A 25,804-nucleotide genomic window follows, 5' to 3' on the forward strand; every position below is an offset into this window, starting at 1 on the left:
TGAACCTGCATGAGTTATGTAAGTAAAATAAATAAAATTGAAATGTGAAAAAAAACTTTATAAATTTATAAGAAACATGGTGAATAGTGAACAAATGTTACAACCATATGGAAAAATAACTACCAATATCTTTGGTTGCCAAGTCCAGGAGGTAATATTTGAGCTGGATTTTGCAGGATGAATAGGGACTCACCAAGCATAAATGAGAAATTGTCGGGGGAGGGCATTCTATGTATGTTGGTTATTAATATAAGTAGCAATTTCTTGTAGTAAAAGAAAAAACTTACCAGGGTCAGTTCATAGAATGGGTTCAGTTGGTGAATTCAAGGGAACATATCTCCAAGACATTATAGAAAAGGAGAGAAGATGCCTAACACAGTTTCATGCAATGGAGAGAAGGTTATAAGTGAGGCCAGCCCGTGCCATCTTGGGAAGCTTGAGGGAGGCATTTGGAAGGGGAGAATGTGGGAGATAGCAAAGGAGATTGTTAGGGGACCGGCTTTGGGTTTTGGATGAAAACATAATATTGTGGCTTAGTGTTCAGGAACACTTAGGGTTCTGTAGGTCTGTGGTTATGAAATAAAACATAAGGTTCTGAGATGACTGTATAGAGACAGGATGGAAAAATAGAGAAATGTGTTTTGTTACTATCCAGAAAGAAATACTATACAAAAGTTATTCAGAGTCTAGGTCAGGTTTCCTTTGAAAAACTTTCCTTTTTCTTCTCTAGGATAAAAAAGAGTTTATTTTTAAAAGAAATTCCGTTTTTATAAAACTCTACTACAGAAAAGTGTGATCATCAATCTAATAGTAGACTTGAGCGTTCACTTTTGTATCCATAGATCTAGCAGTTCTTTTAGAAAATTAAAATGTAGGTCTTATCTCATTTGTAAGGAAAGTTGCTGTAATGAAACACCAAAAAAAATCACAAAAACTATGATTGTAATCTTTTCAGCTTATAAGGTTATATAATAGGCTATGGCACACAATCTGTTTCTGTTCATATTCCCTTAAAAAACAATGTGCCTGAAGATATGCACACACTCACGCTCTTTTCATAAAATTACAAGTAAAATATTAATTAAAAAATCTAGAAAGGTGAGAGTAACTTGTTGATATCCTGCAGTTAGAAGTGTACCTCGCTGTTTATACCCTAGGCATTAAACTAATCATTATTTAGCCTTTATAGATAAAGCACTGCAGTCTAAGTTCCTTGAAAAGCTTCAGTTAATAACTGGAAACATGTCTGAATAAGTAGTAAAATGTAGCTTACACCAAATTCTAGAATAAAGTGCCACCTTGAGGTTTTGGTGATATTTTTTTATTTCGCATTTACCAAAATCTTTGGTCTTTATTTTTTAAATTCAGAGTTTTTCAGCTAGCCATTAGTTATTCTTTAGCCATTTATGGCATGTTGATACAAATCATCCAATTAACAATTAATGCTCAATAATACATCTTTGCTTCATATATGCCTCTCTAGAAAAATTATGGGAGGTCAGATGGATGCACCTTCTAAGTAGAATAACATTGTGATGACCTGCTTCGTTCATTGCTTCAACCCCTCAAATTCCTGAAAACTATTGCAGAATTAAACATTTAAGTGAAATAATACTTTAAGAAAATTAATCCAAGCATTATAAAATTATTTTTCCTTATGTACACAACTCTTTTCATATATTTATAATGTATCATTTAAAAATATTTCATGTAAGGAGTTTTGCATAAAGTTATTTTCACAAAGATTTTACTCTCCAAATTAGCTTATTTCACTTCTGGAAAAATTCTTGAATTTTTACATTTAAAAAATTGGCATTATAGTATGAAATATAGTTTTATGAGCTTTCACAGGATTTTTTAATTTAGGGGAAATGAATATAATGTGTCTCACAGAAAATGTCCTTAATAATGTTTCTGCAATTTGGGGATCTTAAGTAAAGTGAGAAGAGGTTGGAAGCCTAGTCACCTATGTGTACCATTCTTCATTCAATAGTCAGGCTCCTAATGCATGATTTTAGATGGCTGAGTGCAGTGTAGAAGCATTATCTTGCCATTAAAGGAAATGCAGGGGAACCGTCATTTAGTTAAGATACTCCCATCATTTAAATTGGACTTAGTATTAAATACTAGTTTCCTAGAAACTAATATGCACACTGAAAAAAATTGGAAAATTGCAGTATAATAGTTCCATTCCATACTTTGAATGTAACGGAATTACCAAACCAGCAGTCACTTACTCTACAGTGCAAGGTCATAGGACATATAGGACATGCAGCTTAGGAGTGTACCTGAGCCAAATTCGAGATGGTAGCCTATGAAAGAATGTGAAGATGAACAAAAAAAAAATGAAAGATATAGCCTCTTTTCAACTGTTGGAGTGTCAGCGTGGCAGAGCAAAGGATCAAGGTGTGGGTGGCAACCACTCTGCAGTCACATGGGTGGGAATAAATACTAAAACAAAATATACAAGCACATACAGTCACATCACATACCAGACCACCATGTACCTGCTCGTCCCAAAGCAAGGTGACACAGAACTCTAAGAGGAAAAATAAGACACTGTCCCAAGGACAGAATACCTAGTAAAGGTAGTGAGAAAATGACCAGAATACCATATCTAAATGTAAGCTGGCTTCTTACTCTGCACAGTCTTCTGGCCATCTCTAAGCTTCAATTAATAGCTGGTGCAGAATGAATGCTCACCTTCAAAGCAGGGTAATAATCAAAAAGAAAATACCATGGAGGTATTGCTGGTTCCCTAACCAGCATCCACTTCCCTATTTCCAAATTGTGTCTTATATTTCTAAGTAGCCATCCCTCCCCATGTGGCTCCCATATTGCTAGAAGTCAGTGTTATCACCTATATTCAGTACATCTGTTCTATGCAATTATCACATGCTCTTCTCCTAGAAAAACCAATTGGTTCAGCCATGGGCATGCAACAGTTTGATTCAATGACGTGCAAAGAGTGTGATAGGGATATTGGGGGAATGTTATCTTTCTCCTGAGAGGCTGCTGCTGAAAGAGAGGAGAGCTGTTCATATTCCTCTCGACATTATAATTTTATGTACATGTGAAGCTCAGAGAAGTTGTAGGCATCTCCAGGCACGAGGGTAAAGATGATAAATGGAAAAATTGTGCTTTAGCCAATACCAAAGCATGTCCTACATCTGCCTTTCTACTTATGTTAGCAATTTTGAGTACAGAACAATTCAGGAAATACAGCATTCATAAATATAGCCCTTTTTGGCAATAATAAATGATAAGGAATTCCAGTCAAAACAAAAGAAAGAGAAAGGGGAAAACCATGGTAATGGAAATATGGTAAGAATTGAATAATAATTGAATAAATTTAAGTATAGAAACAGAACAGAAAAGGGAAAGGCAAATATTGGTAATAAAAGTGTTGAAGACAAAAGAAGCATTCTAACAAAAATTTGAAAACAGGCCTAAGAGCAAGTATATCCATCATCACAATAAAAGAATGATTATGAAAATGACATCCACATCGAATCAAATAATAAAACCAACTTTTATACATTGGACAATAATAATTTACATTTTCTTCAAGTGTGCAGGCACATTTACAAAGACCGACCACATCATAAGTCACAAATAAAATTTCAACTAATTTCAAAAATGTGAGAAAATATTAGATCAATTTATGGTTACAGTGAACTAAAGCTAGGAATTAAAAATAGAAACAAATGGCATAATAAACAAAAATAACTATAAGGAATATACTATATATCAGAACTCATGGCATATAGTTAAAAAGAGCTCAAAAGAAAATATCTTAGCCTAGTGTCTCCATTACTAACAAAGAATATAAAAATAATTGACTTGAATATTCAATAGAAGGAGGCAGTAAATATTGTTAGGAAAGGTGTTAGAAGAATTTAACAGTGACAAACATGAGTGAAGAATTAGAAAACAGAAGACTGATAGAACTAACAAATAAAACAAAAAGCAGTTTATTATATAAACTCATAAAATAAATTGACTTCTAGGTAACATAATAATAAAAAAGAAGAAATCACATGTAGAGAAACCTGTGTATTTGTCAAAAACAGTAGCATACACAAAACCAAGTGTGAAACCTAATGTAAACTCTGGAGTTGGTTAATAATAATGTATTAATATTGGTTCATTAGCTCTAACAAATGTAGCACATTATTTCAAGATGTTAATAGTAGGGGATTTGTTTGGGGGAAGGATATTTGGAAACTCTGTATATGCTCAATTTTTCTGTCAGCCTAAAACTCAAAAAATAGAGTGTGTTAACTTAAAAAAATAATAATAAGGAAATAACTACCTATTTATAAAATATTTGAAATAACATGACAATACTTTTATTCATTCTACAAAAATTATACATAACAATTGCAATCTAGGTGGAATTGCTAATTATTTTCCAGATAAATGACCAAAATTCAACCCTAAGATGTTAGAAACTTTAAATAGACCAGGGGTTATTGAATCAATCACATATTTGGAAGTTTTGTCCCCCAGAATGCGCTAGCTAGGTAAATGATATTGATCCTTTAGAAAACAGAAATGCACTTAAACTGTCCCAAAGAATGAGGAAAAAAGGTAAATTTAAAATTTATTTTTACCCAGGCATCATGACATTAAGATCAAAACCAAGATTTCCCTCACAACCCAGTTCTGGATTAGCTTCAACATGTAACTGATCAGGACCACAAAGATTAGCATCCACACCCGGGTACCCATGATTTCAGAATGTACTAATGTCGACTGTAGAAAATCACAACAGTGCTATAAATAACTTTAATCAGATTAGCTTTGTGAAGGAAGATGATAAATTAGTTACAACAATAACTTTAAGTGGATGAGAACATTCATTGATCACATGCCCCTTTTCTAACAATTATAAAATATGATCACAGATCAGGGAATATTTGTTAGAAAGTGGACAAGTATCTGGACTATCCTTAATCTTGTGAAATAATTTGTTCCAAAACTGGAATAGGACCATTAACAAATGTGTGTGTGTGTGTGTGTGTGTGTGTGTGTGTGTGTGTGTTTTAACTACAAACTTATTATTTATACTCATAAAGTACAAAGACATTCAGGGACACCTGGGTGGGTCAGTCGATTAAGCTATAACTTCAGCTCAGGTCATGATCTCACTGGTTCGTGAGTTCAAGCCCTGTGCCGGGCTCTGTGCTGCCAGCTCAGAGCCTGGGGTCTGCTTTGGATTCTGTGTCACCCTCTCTCACTGCCCCTACCCTGTTCATGCTCTGTCTCTTTCTCTCTCAAAAATAATAAATAAAACATTTAAAAAATTAGAAAAAAAAAGACTCAGATTGGTTTTAAAAAATCTCCAAATATAAGGCACTGACCTAAAATGAAGTGACTAAACTAATAAAAGAAATTAATATACAATAGGAATTTGATAGTAGAAATAATTTTTTTCTGCAATCAGTCATATAACATATAATTAGTTATTCCTTTAAATTTTGGTAGAATTTATGTATAAAGGATTCTGTTTCTTCCTCTCTTTTTTAAGTTTTATTTATCTAATCATGGTTTCTATTTCTTCTTGGGAAAATTTTGGCATTTTGTATCTTTCTAGCATTTTTCCATTTTGTTTGGTTTTCAAACATATTACCTGGTCCATAATCCTTCTTTATTTTTTGTTAAAATGTCTGTCTTAACAAGTTATAAGAAGTTTTAAATGAGGATTTCTTTCACAGTAAATATTACTGCCTTTGGGGGCTACTGGTTCCGACAAATTATAAAAACCTTTCCCAGCAAAAATTGCCAAAAATTTCAAATAATCCCTTGTAAAGTCTTTCTGAGCTGGGAATGAAAGATGAAAGAGCAAATCCACAGGGTGAGGATATTGACTAATGTAAGTCTTTGCTCAGTTAAATATTCGTGCAAAAATTTCTGGGGTAACACTTGAAGAACAGAAATAGATTCCATAGTTTTTGCAAGTATTGAAATAAATAAATGGATTTAAAGATGTGATTAATCAAAAAAAATAGAAAACAGAAAAAGCAGGAAAAAGAAATATAAATGCACATATTAGATATGAGTTAAATTACATTAGCAGTTATGATCTGTATAAATGGACTAAACTCCAGCTAATAGTAAAAAATTATACACAGAATTTTAAGAAAAATATCCATATGATATATGCCATAGGCATGATTAAAGCAAAAGGAAAAAATTTTGAAGCTGATATTATATAAAAAAGAAAATACTCCAGGAAAGTCTTTGGTTTCAATTTTATTAGATGAAGTCATTCTGAGGCATAAATTAATATAAGAGATAGCAAAAGGGAGGGTAACAATTTATTACTAGAAAGTTTGAAGTGAAATGTCATATTTTATGTATGATAAAATGATTTCAAAATACTTAAAAGTACTATAGGAAAACTTGAGATACTCATAATAATAGCAGAACATTTTAATGAACTTTTAAGAAATAGATGACTAAATCTATTTTTACAAATATCAGCAAGGATAGAAATATTCAAACAACACATTTAACCTTTATCTCATAGCTACCTATCCTTTCTATATTCATTTTATTTTTTTTAATGTTTTACTTATTTTTAAGACAGAGACAGAGCATGAGCAGGGGAGGGGCAGAGAGGGAGAGGGAGACACAGAATCCATGGCAGGCGCCAGGGTCGGAGCTGTCAGCACAGAGCCCAATGCGGGGCTCAAACTCACAAACCGGGAGATCATGACCTGAGCCAAAGTCGGAAGCTTAACTGACCTAGCCGCCCAGGCACCCCTATCCTTTCTATATTCAAAAGCTGGAAAATATACATCAAGGACATACTATATTTTTTAAACGTGACTGAAAAAAAATGTTTAACCTAAAATTCAACTTGAGAAGTTAGAAAAACTGCAGAATAAGCCCAAAAAGAAATAGAAAGAAGGAAATAATATACATAAATATAGTAACTATTTCTGAAAAGAAGATAATGAGTAAAAAAACTAATAGGTGATGCTTCAAGATGATCAATAAAATTGAAAAGTATCTCAAAATGGATGAAGAAAAGAGATAAATATCTTAAACCATATAATGTATTAATGAATAAATAGGATAATATACTACTAATGAATAAATAACAGATATTGAAAGATAATTCAATAATATAATAAAATATTTGTCCAAAATAATTAGAAGTTAGAAGAAATGCATACATTGCTTGAAAAATATAAATTCCCAAAATTATTCAAAAAGAAATAGGAACTTTGAATTAACCTATTAACTTTGAAGAAACTTAATAGTTTAAAGCCTTTCCACTAAGCAAACATGGGGGCAGGAATTTATTACAGGTGAACTATATCAAATATTCCAGAAATAGCTAATTATAACCTTATACAAACTCAGAGAATAGAAGAATCATCTTTTAATAGTTCTGTGAAGTGTGATAAACTGAATTCTAAAATGGCTTCCCAAAGATCCCGTGCTCTAATCCTTGGAAACTATGAGATGTAATTAAGGTTACTAATTACTTGACCTTAAATGGGTGTGCTATTTTGAATTATTTAGATGAGCCCATGAAATCACATCAGCTCTTAACAGCAGAAGAGAAAGTCTGAAATAAAGTACTAGGAGGGTTCTATTCCAGAGCCTCCAGATAAAAGCCCACACTGGCTAACACATTGATTTTAGTCCAGTGAAAACCAGAGCAGAGAATTCCACCCCATTATTCCAAATTTCTGTTTTACAGAACTGTGAGATAATAAATTTATATTGTTTTAAGTTCTGTGTCCATGCCCACATTCAGGCAGAGCCATGAGAAAATTATAAATAAAAAATGGAGGACTCTTGTCCTTGAGGGTTGCTTCTCTGAGTTTGGATTTCCCTTTCTAATCTGCCTGATTTTGTTTATTTTTCAGAGTCTTCATATACTTTTTGTAGTTTATCCAGCGTTTTTCATTATGATTAGTGGAAAACACAGGTTATAGTTGGTTTAGTCCATTTGGTCAGAACTGAAAACTATTCTGTCTGTTCTTATTAAAGGACTGTCAGACCTTTTCATTTGATTCTTTATGTATTTTACTTTCTCTTCAGTGTTTCTCATAACTTTATTTCTCTAAATTGCAAATTCTGGTTAATTTATTCAAATGTATCTTATGATCATGAATTTCCTCTTTGGCTGAATTAAATACTTTTTAACCTATTCTTTAGGTTTGGAGTATCAACAATAGTGTTTTGCATTTCTATAGATTCATTTAATGATCTTTTAACTGCCTGATTATACCTGATTTTCCTCTAATCTTTGTGATTCAATCTTTTGTTTATTTAAATACTTCTTATTTTTTGTTCTATAGTCTATAGTTGTAAACTTCAATATATGCAATATGTGAGAGTAAATCTGTTATTTAATATTCCTCTTCTGACTCTACTTGTGGTGGCTTGTCTCTTTTTGTGGTTGGTGGTTTTTGATTATGAGTTTCTTGGATGATCTGATCTATAAGAAATCTTTTTTTAAAGTTTATTTACTTTTTTGAGTGATTTCTACACCCAACATGGGGCTCAAACTCGCCACCCCAAGATCAACAGTCACATGTGCCACACCGACTGAGCCAGCAGGTGTCCCAGAAATCTTAATCCTAAATTGAGGGTCTTTGCTTCTGACAGGATCTAGGGAATGCCACCAATCTGGGATGACTGTACAGCTCCCAAAATGTACAGCTCCTCAATATGAGATAAAAATATTTGTTCAATGATTTCACCATTGCCCGAGTCTCAGCCTCTAGTTCAATGTTAATAGCAGCTTCCAAAGTCATGGAATCTTGCTTTCAAATCTACTCATTGCTCCCAACCTCAGCCCCAGATCACTGATTTGTGTGAATGTGTGTGTGTGTGTGTGTGTGTGTGTGTGTGTGTGTATGTGAGTGTGCTCTTTTTATTTTGTTTGTTTTCTCAAGAGGGGTGGATAGTTTTCTGTGAAGAAATTCAGCAATCCATTGAAATATAATGTATCATATCAAGGACCTAATTGTTCCATTACAAAGCGGTCCCTCTGAGCAATTTGTCTGTCATTTTGCCAAAAGTTAAATTTTAACCAACTCCTCTCTATCTCCCAGTATTTTTCATGTGTCATTCCTTCTCTTGTTTCCTTTGTCTTTTGAATTTATAATTATTTTATTTTATTTCCTTTATGTTCATTTAACAACTGCTCTAGTGGAGCAGTGATAAATGAAAAAAAAAAATCATTCTGCAATTTTGAACCAGAAGGTTTTCTTTTTCATATAATTTTTAGAAGTTGTACCAATACATACACACACACACACAATTGTATATGGTTCCTATTAACATAACTTTAACTGATGAGTACTTCCTGTCATTAAAATTATTCAAAAACATAATACTAAAATAGCGCAAACTCTACTTTAGAGAATCTGAAGTCTTATTTTGGCTATTTAAGTTTTTTCCCCCACTAAGTAGGATTTACTACAATGAACACTATGAATATCTTTGAACAATAATCTTTGTGCTTATCACTGATGGATTTTTATTACATAATTCTCAATTACTTTTAAAAGTGGTTTAAAAAATCCATATTTCTATCAACAGATTATAGTAATAGCTCTTTCTCTATATTCTCCCTTGCATTTCTATTATTAAAAAAATTCCCAGTCTGGTTACCAGCATAATATATAAATATAATGTGTGTCTTTACTGTATACTTATTATTTTATATTTAATTGCTTATGTTTCAAAAATTTTCTGAGCTTTGTTCATTTTCGTATAAATCATTTCTTTACATGATTAGAAATTTTCCCAATTTTAGTTTCTTAACCTTGTATATTAATATACTGTAATTAGAAATGTATATATTATTACAAATAATGAATTTTTAAAAGCAAAAAACTTCTTTGTGGAAATATTATTCAACCACCATTAAAATTTTAAATTTCATTTAGCATCTGTTTTATGCAGTAAAAACCTACAAATAAAAGTTATTTTTGCTGCCTTTGGTCTTGTAAAACAAATGAAGGACTAAACATAACAATAAAGTATACATATCTAAATCATTATGAGACACAGAGAAATGAACACCCAACTCAGACCTGGACTCTAAGAAAACCTTTAAGCAAAATAGGACATTTATTTTTTCTGAGTTTATAGAATTTATTGCAGACCAGCTGAGGATTGAAAACTAATCTGAAGATAATACTTATTTTGAGAAGCAAACATAAAACCAGCTGCATACAACTTTCACACCATCAGTTCATATATGTTCACTGAGCCATACAATAAAAAATGGGAATAAACATTCAAGTCAATATAATTATACTTGATTTTTCTTAACCTAATACATGTGTTAAGTATTGTTGCTCAGAGCCTATTATTCCTGTGAGCAATTGTAGAAAACCACTCTGTTTCAGCCACATAAGAGATAAAAGAATAACTCATCCTAGAAATAATAATAATAATAATAATAATAATAATAATAATAAACTTTCCTGAAGCTGATAGCTCAATCATAGAATATAATGTTGAGTACTTAATAGAAGTGATTTCAGATCTAATTCAGCTATTTAAGGGGTTTATGTTTGGACATTTAAGTGTGTATATAAACACACTCATACATGTGTTGTACAATAAATCTCTTCTAATAACTAATTTGTGTTCCTCAGCATCTGCTTTCTCCAGGGGAACAATTTCCAAGAATTGTGCTAAGTAGGTTTTGTTTCCTGTTCCTTTCAAGGGAAGCTCTGATTCTGGTCTCTTTATTGTTTACAATCTCAGTAGTGCCACAGAGCAGCACTGAATAGCTGTGGCTGTGAATGTGCATCCCATGTAATCTCAGGTACGTAGTAAAAATATTATTACCGCAGAACAGTACCCAAACTCAGCCCAATCCTTGCCCACTTGCATTCAGTCAGGATAATTTTACAAAATGTACTCTTAATAGAACTTGGTTAGGCACAGGTTTTAAAGAGCACTAAAAGCAGAAAGTACTTTAGAAAAAGGCATTCCTTGCCTTACAGTGACTTCTAATTTTAAAAATCAAAGAACTAGCAAGAACATTCTGAACCAAAGGTTGTATCCTCTTACTCTGAGTCCATGTTGGTCACACACATACATGCAAATATCACCCACACACCAGAGCCAGAAAGGGATTTCTGACAGGAGTATTCATTCCGCCAATAAATGTTTTGAGTATCTTCAAGGTAATGGGAGGTTTGGTGTTTAACTATTTAACAAGGCAGACACAGTCCCAAAAGTCATGGCAATTCAGATTTGTGAGCTAGACAGGCAACAAACAAAACAAACAGAAAGAGAGTAATCACAAATCAGGACATATGACATAAAGAAAGTGAACAATTTTCTATGATAGTAAGTATAGGGAGAACTAGTTGAGATATAACTGAGAGAGACAACTATTTAGAGAGATGGCACAATAAAGAGGGGAGGGAGGAGGAGTGATCTAAGTAATAACATGTATAAAGGCCCTGGGGGTGAGTATAGGAACTAAAAGAAGAACAGAAAAGAGTACAGCTGACACATGGCGATCACAGGGAAATGGGAAAAAAAAGAGAGAGAGAAAGAAATAAGATTGGGAAATTAGTTTTTACTCTAATGGAGGTGGGGAGCAAGGTGTGCTTTGTAGGCCTCTATAGGAGTGTATATTCTATTCTAAACATAAGGGAGAGCCATTGAGAAATTTAAAGCAGAGAAATAAAATGATCAGTTTTATTTTAAAAATATCAGTGTGATCACTATGTGGAAATAAACTGATTAAAGTTTGGCAATTATGAAAAATGGGTCAGAAATGATGGGTTACACTAGAATTCAGTAATAGATATGGACAGAAATGGACAGATTTGAAATATATTTTGAAGGCATTAATGAACAGGTATTGTGAATTAAATTAAGTATGAGGATTCTGTGGGAATAATTGAGAATGAGCCCAAGCTCCTAGTTTGAGAAACTATAGAAATGGTATTGTCATTCTTGGAAAAGAATAGACTTGAGAGAAAAATATTTAAAGAAGGGATTAAAGATAAGAAATAAAAAGTTTGATTCTGGATGTCTTATATTTAAGATATTTGTAACACATCTAAATTGAACTGTTTTGTTAATAAGAGGTTATACAGATAGTGAGTCCAAAAGAGAGGGTGGGACTATAGGTATGAAACAGTATCTGAAGGCACGATAATGAATGTGATCATTAAGGTAGAATTTTTTTAATTTTTTAAATTTTTTTCTTTATTTTTGAGAGAGAGAGAGACAGAGTGTTGGTGGGGGAAGGGCAGAGGGAGACACACACAGAGAATCCAAAGCAGGCTCCAGACTCTGAACTGTCAGCACAGAACCCAACGCAGGGCTTGAACTCGTGAACTGTGAGATCACCACCTGAGCTGAAGTCGGACGCTTAACTGGCTGAGCCACCCAGGCGCCCTAAGGTAGAATTTAAATTAGAGAAGAACGTTCCATCTTTGGATGGAAAATTTTCCCAGCTGTGTCAAAAGCTGTTGACAAGTGTCCATTGCATTTTATATGAGGGAGATCACTGATGATCTTGACAACAGCAGTTTCAGTGGACAAATGGCACAAGCCAGTTATAAGTGGGTTAAGGTTGAGGAGTGAATAGGAGGTCAATAAATGGATTCACTGTGTAGACAACTCTTGAGAAGTTTGTTCTGTGAATGGTGAAACGAGAAAACAGTGGTGGGAATCAAGACAGGGTTTTATTTTAAAAGCAGAAAATACTAAAGCACATTTATAAGCTGCTTGTAAAGTTCTAGTTTATCTAGTGGTATCGGTGTTGCAGGAAAGAGGATGAAGGACTAATGAGCCAAGTTTTTTAAAAAGTGAGGGGATAGAAATCAGAGCATGCATGGAAAAAATGGATCTTTTTCAGTAGAGAGAAATCCTTCATCCAAAAAAAGAGGAAGTAGGATCACATAGGGCAGCATCCAAAAGATAGGCAAATTAAACATGGTGAATTTTAAGAAATTCTGAAAGCAACATTGACAAAATGTATTGGTCACTGTTAAAAATCAACTTGGACAAGATGAGCAAACAGAAGTTGATTTTATTCTAATACTGTTGCCAGTGATAGAGGAGAAAGCACAGACCAAATGAGGACGCTCATGTTCTCAGAGACAAAAAGGGCAGAGTTTTTGGGATTTGAGGTGAGGGAACCATAAGCCATCTGCACTTCCTAAGTAGCTTTACCCCCAAGAAAAAGTAAACTTTCTCCTCCGTTGGTAGGGTCCTACATAGAATAGAAGTTGGGGTGTTATCTTCCTTGATTTTATTTCAAAAGGATGGCTCCCAGGTCTTTGAGAAAGACGTTCCTGGCTTCTATAAGTGGCAAGAACTTTTTAAGAAGACTTATATCTCAAAGGGACAGAGGAAGGATTCACAATTACAAGTTTTCTAAAGTAAATGTTCAAGAAAAGGGAAGTTGGAACCTAGAGGCAGGAAAGAAACTGGGTAAAGTTTTGTCAAGGTGAGGGGAATGTTAAGGTTGTCTTGGTCTCCAAGTAGAAATGTCTGGACATCTAAAATTAAACACCATATGTATTGGTAGTCAGATATTTTAACTGTTTTTCTTTCAAGTCATTGTTTTTCTCATTAATAAGGTGATATGGAAGGAAACATATCTAAATTGAATGCATGACCCATGATATAAATTCTTTTTAAGTTTCTTTTTTTTTGAAAGAGAGAGAGAGAGAGAGAGAGAGAGAGAGAGAGAGAACATGCACAAGCAGGGGAGGGGCAGAGAGAGAGAGAAGGAGACACAGAATCCAAAGCAGGCTCCAGGCTCTGAGCTGTCAGCACCAGAGCCCAACATGGAGTTTGAGTCCATGAACGATGCAATCATCACCTGAGCCGAAGCCAGACACTAACCGACTGAGCCACACAGGCACCCCCATGATATAAATTCTAATGGCACCCTCCGAAGATTTTTTGGCAGATTGTATGTTTGCGTTTGCAAGATTGTATTATAACTATGTGTACATGTCTATCCCTTCTCCTGCAGGGTAACTCCTGGTCCTTTAGCATGTTCTGCTTTGTCTCACCAGTTCTCAGCAGGGTGCTTGGTATGTAGTAGATAATGTTAAAACAACCTTCATTTTGTGAGTCCATTGACACATACACTCACTTGCCATACCAGCCCAAGTCTTTTGCTTTTTTCTGGGGTGGATTCTCATAACCAGGAGGCCGTACACTTTCAACTCCCTTTTCAGACTTTATCCCCAGCACTCCATTGGTCTCAAGCTGAGCTCCATTTTCCCTGCCTGAATGTGCCATTCTCATTAATATGTGGCCCCAGAAAAATATTTCCAGACAGGATGGCTGAAGAGGTGATCCTTTCCTACTCACCACCCATGCCCAATATGAATGCAAGTGCTATGACCTGCAGCCAGGACCTGTTGTCATGGAGCTTCATCTCTTGCCAAGACTTCATTTCTTACCTGGAACAGCCACTTTTTGTGTCCTTATTTGTTCATAGCATTGTTAAGCATTTGGGAATGATCTTATCTTTATTCTATAGATGTGGATATCAAATCAGAGAGAGATTAAGTAACTTCTCCAAGATCATATTTAGAAAATGATAATGCTGGGATTCAAACCCAAGCAGTTTGGTACTAAAGCCTGGTTCTTAACCACTGTCATACCCTGCATCCCCATAGCAAATGCGCTAGTTCAAGAAATGTACAATATGTGATTTAACAAGTTTGTAAATATTTACTTTTTAAATGCCAGTGAATCTCCAAGTGTTTTGGAAAACAAAACCAAAAACAAATAAAATGCTGACTATGCAGCTACTACAGATTACTTTTTTATGTAAGTCAAGGATCTTCTCTCATTGTCAACTCTTGTAAATAATCCATTTAATATTCTTTAATTTTAAACATCATTTTACATATATTGATGTACATCATAGGAAACTATGAGATATAATATATAATATATATATAATCTTTCTAATTAAAATTCATATGTTTCTTGACCTAGTAAAGCAAGTAGGAAACAATGTGTTACTAATGAATAAAAACTTTATGTAGCTTTCAGAGAGAAGTATAGGATAGGAGCCTTTCACAGGCCAATAAAAAAAAATCACCAAATTTACTATTACCAAATATCAGGTTTTGCAGGATTTAAGTCATATTTGTTTAAATATTTCTTTTTTAATTAAAATATGATAACCAAGAGAGAAGGATAGACAGAAAAAGGCACTTTAAACTTCACATTTTCAACTTTAACATAGTGATTACTGCCAGTGGACCCTAGGAAACTAAGGCGTCATCACCCAGTGACTTGGCATCTGTTTGTTTTCCATGTTTCAAAAGAATATGCATTTTGTGTTTAAATATAAATTTATTTACTAATAAAACCAAATTGTGCCATTTTAAAAAGTAAAAATAAAAAATAAATAGTTCTTTTGCTTTCTAGTTTAGAGCCAGACTTTGCAAATGTCTGTTAAAAGCCTAGGATCACTACATCAGAGTGAAATACCAACCATTAACGACAGCTAGAGTCACTCTTCAGTCAGGAACAAATGGATCATGGACAAAGAGGTTGGCACAATCTTCATTTTCTTTTCCTTTTATTGACCTCCTCAAAATGAAAAGCCCTCCTGAAAACAGGTGGTCCTGAAAATCTGTAGATAATTAAGCAAAATGAGGCTTGTTGACAGCTTGGCATGAATAGTGAATCTTTAATTACATTTTAATGACAACTCCTATTATTTTACATAACTATGTTAGGTGGTGTAACATGAGATTAATCTGCTAATGCAGATTTTGAATTGTTTTTCTCAACATTTAGAAAACTGTGAGTAATAAAAACATGTTTAGTGATTCAATGGTTTGTAGAGATCCCTTTTTTATATGTAGCATATCTTATCATTGTTGTTATCATATATATATATATATATATATATATATATATATATAGCCTTGCATAATTATTAAAAATATCATTACCTTATATCAAGGATACCTAAATTGGAAGAGTGTGTTCTGGCTAAGATGGTACCTAAAATCACTTCTAGTGGAATCCTCTGTAACATTAGGTAGTCACATTATTTTTTAGCAAAATACAAATTACAAAGACCTTTAAAAGTCTCTTTAAAGACTAAATTTATTTGACATTATTGGTTAAAGAGTTTTAGTTCTGCAATAACTTCAACAAGAGTTATAATTAGCGTTTGCATTTTTTATGCTTAATGCGTTAAACTGCTAATAAACTTATTTATTTTGAATTCCATGTAAATTATTCTAAGCAGCTTATATAGATGAAGTTGAATCCAAGCTTTTCCCAAAGTGATTTCAACCATCTGTGAAAATATTGTACCATTTCATGGCCCTCATTTATCCTAATTAGGTCTTATGTAATAAATCATCTTTTTGTCCAGTCAAAGTGCTCTGATTTTTTTCAAACACGTCATACATTCCAAGGCATTGAAATAAATATAATTTAATAGGTTATATTTTTAATAGGATAGCTTTAAACATTAAGAAATAATATAAATCTGTGTTCCCTTTTTTGGGTAAATTGTGAGGATCTACTACTTAGTATTTTAGTTCAAGGGAAGGGCAGATTTGGAAAATACAAATCCATTTGGTACTTAGCAAAACGGGCTGCACTTCATTTTTTTTTTCTGGTTCTGACAATGTATAAATTGACGCAAATCAGCTAATTGCTATTCCAAGAGAGAAGATGGGCACATCAAAGTGCACGGGTTTAAAATGGAGCTCAGGACTTGTCCTCTAAACATGGTACCTCATTAAAACTCCATCTTGGTTTAATCATACCACCATCAACCCTTTGTTTATACCTGAAACTTGACTAATCCATCTCCCTTGCCCTAAATCCTGTCCACTACCAAGCCTTGTTGATTCTATCTCCTAAATACAACTTAATTATATTCATTCTTATCTATTTCCACTAGCCGCTATTATGCCCAAACATTGCATTTCTCTTCCCTTATTTACACTTACCTGTCTCCAGGCCATTCTCTATCCTATAGGCAACATCACTCTACAAACTATTAAGTTTATGAGGGGACTGGATGGCTTAGTTGGTTGAGCATCTGACTTGATTTGGGGTCAGGTCATGATCTCAACTCAGGTCATGATCTCACCATTTGAGGTATAGAGACCCACAACTAGATCTGAGCTGACAGCATGCTGACAGCATGGAACCTACTTGATATTCTCTCCCACTGTCTCTCCCCACCCATCTCTTTCTTAAAATAAATACACTTAAAAAAGAAAACAATTAAGTTTATGATACAATTCCTTTGGAATAAGGTCTAGATTAAAAAAATAGATAAAACTAAGCATATATTACCCCCATAACCAAGAAATTCCAATCCTAGATATTTACTTAAGAGTAATGAAAAATGTATATTTTACTAAAATCCTTGTATAAGACTGTCCATGATAACTTTATTTATAATAGCCAAATTGGAAATGGCTCAGGTAGCCTACAAGAGTGTTATATATTGATACAACAAACTACTACTCAAAAGTTAAAAAAAAAAAAAAAACTGATCAGCTCAGTATGTCTGAATCTCAAAAATGTCATGCTAATTGAAGGAAGCCTTACATGGAGCATATTCTTGGATTCTATTTATCTGAAATTCTAGAATAGGCAGGACTAATCCATGGTAAAAAAAATAAAAATCAGAATACTACCTGCCAATGAGAAGGGGAGAGTGGGAACAGGAATTGACTGCAAAGGAGCATACAGCAATTTTCTGGGTGATAGAAATGTACTATATCTTTTTTTATTGACATTTCACATATGACATTATACTAGATTTATGTGTACAGTGTAATGATTTGATATTTGTATATACTGAAAAATGATCACCTTAATAAGTCTAGTTAATATCTATCAACTATATAGTTACAATTTTTTGAACTCAGATCATTTCATAGGGGTTGCAGTTTAGGTTTATGCATTTGTCAATGCTCGTAGAAAGGATATCACTTGTGTTTTTCACAGTTCTTTTTTCTTACCTTAAGAAATAGAAATAATCTTAAATAAATCTTGAACCCTAATTAAATGATATGCATGCTACAGATCTCTTTGTACTTGATGATGGCTGATTTGTGACCTGGTATGGGATCTATTTTGGAGAATGTTCCATAGTCACTCTAGAAGATGTATATCCTGTTGCTTTAGGGTGAAATGTTCTGAATATATCTGTTAAGTCCATCTGGTCCAGTGTGTCATTCAAAGCCATTGTTTCCTTGTTGATTATCTGCTTAGCTGATCTATCAATTTCTGTAAGTGGTGTGTCAAAGTTCCCTGCTATTATGGTATTATTATCACTGAGTTTAAAGAAACTCATAAAGATGTTTGTGATTAATTGATTTATATATTTGGGTTTCTCCATGTTGGGGCATAAATATTTACAATTGTTAGATCTTATTGGAGATAGAAGGCCCCTTAATTATGATATAATGCCCTTCTTCATCTCTTGTTACAGTCTTTGGTTTAAAATCTAGTTTGTCAGATATAAATATGACTACTCTGGCTTTCTTTTGATGTCCATTAGCATGATATATGGTTCTCCATTCCCGTAGTTTCAATCTGCAGGTGTCTGATTTTTGGGGTTTTTTTGTTGTTGTTTTGTATTGTTTTTTGTTGTTTTTATTTTGTTTTTTGTTTTTTGTTTTGCCTTCCCAGTTTCTTTTTTTTTTTTTTTTTTAATTTACATCCAAGTTGGCAAATAGTGAAATAATGCTTTCAGGAGTATAATCCAGTGATTTTTCCCCTACATATAACACCCAGTGCTCATCCCAACAAGTGTCATCCTTAATACCCCTTGCGCATTTAGCCCATCCCTCCACCCACAATCCCTCCAGCAACCCTCAGTTTATTCTCTGTATTTAACAGTCTCTTGTGTTTTGCCCCCCCCTTCCTGCTTTTATATTATTTTTGCTTCCCTTTGCTTATGTTTATCTCTTTTGTATCTTAAATTTAACATATGAGTGAAGTTGTATGATATTTGTCTTTCTTTGAATAATTTCACTTACCATAATACACTCTAGTTCCATCTACATTGTTGCAAAAAGATTTCATTCTTTTTGATCACCGAGTAATCCTCCATTCTATATATATATACACCACATCTTCTCTCTCCATTCATCTGTTGATGAAGATTTGTGCTCTTTCCATACTTTGGCTATTGTTGATACCATTGCTGTAAACATTGGGGTGTCTGTGCCCCTTCAAACAGCACACCTGTATCCTTTGGATAAACACCTAGTAGCAATCTGCAGGTGTCTTTGGGTCTAAAATAAGTCTGTTGTAGGCAGCATACATATTGGGTCTTGTTTTTTTTCTTGCGTTTACCCATTCTGACCCCTATGTCTTTTGACTGGAGCCTTTAGTCCATTTACATTTAGAATAATTATTGAAAGATATGAATTTAGTGCCATTGTGTTACCTGTAGAGTTGTTTTTTCTGGTGGTTTTCTCTGGTCTTTTCTAGTCTTTGTTGCTTTTGGTCTGTTTTGTTTTGTTTTGTTTTGTCCACTAAGAGTCCCCCTTAGGCATGCCTGGGTGGCTCAGTCAGTTGAACATTCGACTTTGGCTCAGGTCATGATCTCACTGGTCATGAGTTTGAGCCCTGCATCAGGCTCTGTTCTGACAGCACAGAGCCTGCTTCAGATCCTCTGTCTCTATCTCTCTATGCCCACATTGCTTGCTCTCTTTCTCTCTTTCTCCCTCTCAAAAATAAATAAACATTAGGGGCGCCTGGGTGGCTCACTCGGTTAAGTGTCTGATTTCGACTCAGGTCATGACCTCACAGTCTGTGAGTTCGAGCCCCGCGTCGGGCTCTGTGCTGACAGCTCAGAGCCTGGAGCCTGTTTCAGATTCTGTGTCTCCCTCTCTCTCTGACCCTACCCTGTTCATGCTCTGTCTCTCTCTGTCTCAAAAATAAATGTTAAAAAATTAAATAAATAAATGAATAAATAAACATTAAAAAAAGAGTCCCCCTTAAAATTTCTTACACTGCTGGTTTAGTGGTCATGAACTCCTTTAGTTTTTGTTTGTCTAAGAAACTCTTTATCTCACCTTCTATTCTAATTGCTGGATAAAGAATTCTTGGCTGCATATTTTTCTGATTCAGAACACTGAATATATCCTGCCACTCCTTTCTGGCCTGCCAAGGTTCTGTGAACACATCTTCTGCAAACCTGATCTGTCTTCCCTTATAGGTTAAGGACACTTTTTCAATTGCCGCTTTCATGATTCTTTTCTTGCTTGTATATTTTGTGAATTTAACTATGATATGCCTTGGTGATAGTCGGGCTTTGTTGAATCTAATGGGAGTTCTCTGTGCTTCTTGGATTTTGATGTCTGTGTCCTTCCCCAGATTAGGAAAGGTTTCAGCTATAATTTTCTCACACAAACCTTCTGCCGCTTTTCCTCTCTCTTCATCTTCTGGGATTCCTGTGATATGAATGTTATTCCTCTTTAATAAGTCACTGAGTTCTCTAAGTCTTGTATCATGATCTTTTACCTTTATTTTTCTCTTTGTTCTGCTTCATTATTTTCCATAATTTTATCTTCTATATCACTGATTCATTGCTCTGTTTTGTCCATCCTTGCTATCATGGCATCCATTCGAGATTGCATCTTGGCTATAGTATTTTTAATTTCAGCCTGACTAGATTTTACTTCTTTTATCTCTGCAGAAAGGGATTGTCTGGTGTCTTCTATGCTTTTTTTCAACCCCAGCTACTATTCTTCTTACTATGGTTTTAAATTCTAGTTCAGACATCTTACTTTTATCTGTGGTGATTAATCCCTGGTCATTATTTCTTCCTGTTCTTTCTTTTGGGGTGAATTCTTCCATCTTGTCATTTTGGAGGAAGAAAAAAATTAATAAAATAAAATTAAAAAAATTAAAAACAAAACAAAGCCAAAAAATCAAATAAAGGAAGCTAGATCCTAGGTGGAATTCTGTCTGCTTGTTGGGAGAACCTTGACAGAAAAGGGAAAAAATAGAAAGGAAAAATAAAAGTTTAAAAAATTGGGGGCATCTGGGTGGCTCAGACACTTAAGTGTCCAACTGGCTCAGGTCATGATTTTGCAGTTCATGACTTCGACCCCCATGTCGGGCTCAGTGCTGACAGCTCAGAGCCTGGAGCCTGCTTCGGATTCTGTGTCTCCCTCTCTCTCTGCCCCTTTCATGCTCATTCTCTCTCTCTCTCTCTCTCTCTCTCTCTCTCTCCCTCTCTCAAAAATAAAAACATTTAAAAAAGTTTTTAAATAACAGAATAGAGTGAAATAAAATGAAGAAAATAAAATAAATCAATAAAACTAAAATAAATTTGCTCTTTCTATATCCAAGAAAGAGAAAGAAAAAAAAGAAAGAAAAAAAATAACATAAGCAAAACAGAAGCAAAGAAACTGAACAAATTAACAAGCAAACAGAATGAAAGCTGAATGAAGTTACATCCAGTTTCCCCTAGAACTGAAACTTGGCAGCACACTATAGTGGGTAGACTAAACACTGGTCTTCTGAGGAATGTGCATGAAGGAGGCAGGTGGGTGGGGCTTGGTGTGATGGCTCCATTCTCCACTTGTTGGCACTGCTTAGCTCCCTGGGGTCTATCTGTGTGTGTGCAGGCACGTGCATACTGATGTGCATAGGGTGAAATGTATTTATGTTTCAAAAAACTTTGAAATGCATTAAAAATAAACTAAATTGTGTATTTTGATTGTGGTGGCAACAAGACACCATGCTTTGTCAAAGTTCATAGAAGGTATACTAAAAAGAGTAAAATTTTCTATTTGTAAATTATACCTCAGCTTTTAAAATGCCTCAAAAGATAAGGTGGATCAGTAGATGGCTAAATGAATGGATAGATGAGAGGGTTAGGGTAAATATAGTGAAATATTTACAGTTAAAGAATCAAGGTACTGGATATTTGGGAGTTTACTGAACAATGATTTTAACTTTTCTGGATATTTGAAATTTTCCCATAACAATATGTGGGGGGAAATGTATAAATCTGGCAGGATTGCATTGTCTCCATGCTTAAAACCCTATAATAGGGTTTTAGGATTTGCTCTAGAATTATTAATAAACATGGAATAAAGATTCCACATGCCTGGATTTCTCCCTGAGCTCTAAGTCTTACAGGTCATTTATTCTTCATATACCATTTTCTAATCATATCCTTCTTTGTCAGTTTTTACAAAAGAGCACACTCTTCTTCTCAAGGACCTTGTAATTAGGAATGGTGTAAATCATTGTGTGATACTCTGACTCCTCCGGTAGTTTTTAAAACCCATTTGACCGTTATCCATTAATATGTCTCTAGTGCATACCTCCATGCCCAGGACTTGGCCTAATGTAAGTACTAAATAATTACATTTCAAAATACATATGAAAAATAACTGAAGAGATAGTCCCCTGAGTTATTTCAAAGTGAATCATGAATTATTTGTGTGGTCTAACCATTGATTTTTAAATATCTCTTCATTTCTTAAAAGGGTAGTGATTTCATACAGTGATAATGAAGCCATGTTAAATAAGACACTAAGAAAAATTATTCTTGAAAATTAAGGACACTTTTTCAATTGCCGCTTTCATGATTCTTTTCTTGAAAGTTATCAATTGGAAATGTTTCCCAGGTGTTTTATTTTATTATGCAAAATAAATATTTCTGACAAGCAGTTTATCTGATTATAAATTTTTGTCTTAGTATATTTTTGAAGACTTATGTAAATAGATGTTGACTCAAATATTAATTTTCATTCCACATAAATTTAGTTGCTTATAAGTTGGTAAAAGAAAGCAATGAATTTGCATTTTGACATGAAATAATATATAAGTTGTCCTTCCAGAGAACAGGTGGCAAGTGGGAGGGGGTCAAGAGGCTCCTGCCTATTGGAATAGCTATAAAGATTTTCTGATTATAGTATTAGAGCAAATCTGTGGGATAATGGTTAATTTAAATTGTTCTATACACAAATCTCAGTGCTAATAGTACTGATTAATACTCTAGTGATATTTACCATTAACTCAGCTAAGAGAAATACCAAGAACAGTCTCATTTCCCAATTTTCAGATGTGTACATCAGGAAACTCAGTAAGCAGATATTTCTCTTTAAAAACATAATAATGAGGGACACCAGGCTGGGTCAGTCAGTGGAGCATGTGACTGATCTTGGGGTTGTCGGTTTGGGCCCCATGTTGGGTATAGAGATAACTTAAAAATAAATGCTTAAAAATATATAAAATAAAAAAGTAATGACCAGGAAACAAAATAAAAAGTATTTAAAGAACTATGAAATAATCTTTCAATTGAAATGCAATAAGATAAAGTCAGTTTTGAGATTATTCTGTAGTTTTTTGTGAGGAGATTTCACAAATTCCTGTAAAATCTGATGGGTTAATATTTTTGTGACAGGTACTAAAAATATTCTAAATTTTATATAATCTCGGATGTTGGATTAGAGGGAGAAGTAAAGCAGAAAAGACCTTTTTATCTCAGGAAGTTCCTAGGAAAGAACTCACCGCTGGAAGTATTAAAAATTATGTATACTTTAATTCACATTACAATTGTCTATAATAACTACATATTTTTCCACTGGGTGGAAATGACCTGCAGAGAAAACATCTAAAGTTAACACTGACTGAACTAAGCAGTTTGAGTCCCAACAGAGATATCCGTTGGAATTGCATGAATGAGCCAAGTTTAACCTAATGATTCTAGATGAGGAACAGTGGGAATTATATTTGCAAGATTTAAGAATAGAGTATAAGATATTCACTCAGTGTAACTTCCTTTTATTCCTTTATTTTGCCAGAGTTCTGAAAAAAAGCAATAAACGAAGACACCAATTCTCAAGTGAATAATCCCTTCAATAAAGCCTGTTAAACATGGAGCTGACAGCAAATGGCAAAAACTAAATTTACTTTCTTCTCCAAACAACAAAAATACCCTCATTAGAAATAAGACTGATGGTCTGATACAAATCTTTATATTGAATATGTTGCATTTTGAAGAGAAGCAAAGAGAGAGATGGGGGTTTGCCTGGGATGCGTTTTGTAATGGTTTACCAAAAATCTCTTGGGGTTACATTTAAAGCGTGAATTCATTACCCAGTGATTCTGGGTTATACTGAAACTTCTTTACCCAGAAAATCAATTGCGTAGTTCCTTAGATGTGATCAAACTCAGGGATGTTAATTTACTATAAACTGAGAGACTGGAATGTAATAGAGAATACTAATTTGTTCATTTACAATAAGAATTATGAATTTATTCTGACAAAAATGCATACATTGCTATGATCAAGATAGGCTTTCTTTAGAATAACATAAAAACTAAACCAGAAATTTACTTATTATCCAAGGAATCAACACTAGGAATTTGGATGATTCTTAAAGCTTCTCTCAACTTAACACCTTTCTCCCCCAAAAGACAGAACCTTGCTAGACAATATTACTCTTGATGTTTGACAACATATTCTTCTATCTAATGCTGTGTACATTGACAATTATTTCTGTTCATTGTTTTGCAGGTCCCTGTGATGAAAAAGGAACATTTCTTCAAATATGGTTATAAAGCTTATATGACCATAGTCCAGTCTACACTAGTTGTTACTAAATGTGACTTTACATATTTTTAATTTCATCCACTAAGTGTTGAATTCTTTTTTTTTTTCACTCACAAAGACTACCTGATTTTATTTCCAAATCTTTCAAAAAGAAGGGCTCAGGAAGGCTTCTTACAGTACCTGCACCTGTCACAGACAATCTTTAGCCATATGAAAATCTTTTAGTTCCTATAATCGGATTTACTTTGGAAGACACCTTGTCTCAGCTGCTGTCGACATTGCCATCTGACTGATCTTTCTCCATGTAAGCTGCAAGTGTGCCAATGAGAGGACTTTTAGACCAAAGCAGTAGCCTGAATTGCTGAAAAGATATCAGGCTTAACAAGAAAGCAAGATGGGGCTTAGTTCTCTGTGAGGAAATTCTGCAAGATATTAATAGTTGACCCTTACTAAGAAGATTCCAGAATCAGAATCTTGGGAAGCCTGATTAAAACAAAGCTACATAATTCTGTGTGCAAGCATGTGTCTGAAATTTCTTAAGAGAAGACAAAGTATTATCACATACTATGTCAGCAATTTGACCATGGAATTCTTTTCTTGTACAATACCCACTAATGGCCAATGGAACGAAAATTTGGGACACACAGCCAAAATTAAATACTCACATTCATATATAAATACAAAAATCAATTACAGTAATATATAAAATGCTTTGGATCTTCCTTATTACTGTTCTCTAATTCAGAAAATTATAGAGTTGATTGGAAGTGCATATCTTAGTAGGGAAATAATAACAATAATCATAATTATAATAAGTGATAGTAATAGCAGAGAGAAGCCATAATCTCTATGGCAGTGTTTCTTCAAGTGTGACCTCTAGAGCACCAATATCACAATGATATGGCCTGCTTTACAAGGTGCAAATTCCTAAGTCCCTGTGAAGACTTACTATATCAGAATCTTCTGAAGATGGACCACAGAAATCTGGATTTTAAATAGACACAGCATGAAATCTTGATGTACGCTTGAGCTTGAGAATTATTGAATTGGGATCTCTATTTAAGTTAGAAAAAGACATAACATCTAGGCTCAAAACATTTTAGGCGATTTGATAGACCCCTGGCATCCACCATGCCATGGGAATCAGACAATGTCTTAGTCAAAAAGAGAGGGGAGGGGCGCCTGTGTGGCTCAGTCAGTTGGGCGACCAACTTCGGCTCAGGTCATGATCTCGTGGTCCGT

General features: G+C 34.1%; 1 long non-coding RNA gene across 1 annotated transcript; it reads left to right on the top strand.

The window, feature by feature from the left end:
• Nucleotides 1-10,716: 10,716 nt before the first annotated feature.
• On the top strand, nt 10,717-25,192 carry LOC132674492 (uncharacterized). Its single transcript, XR_009608533.3, has 5 exons — nt 10,717-10,813; nt 14,000-14,060; nt 15,418-15,542; nt 23,811-23,851; nt 24,527-25,192. It is a non-coding gene; the product is annotated as an uncharacterized LOC132674492 (long non-coding RNA).
• Nucleotides 25,193-25,804: the final 612 nt, after the last annotated feature.

Source organism: Panthera onca, chromosome A2, assembly GCF_046562875.1.
Source record: "Panthera onca isolate mPanOnc1 chromosome A2, mPanOnc1 haplotype 2, whole genome shotgun sequence".
Classification (NCBI taxonomy): Eukaryota; Metazoa; Chordata; class Mammalia; order Carnivora; family Felidae; genus Panthera; species Panthera onca.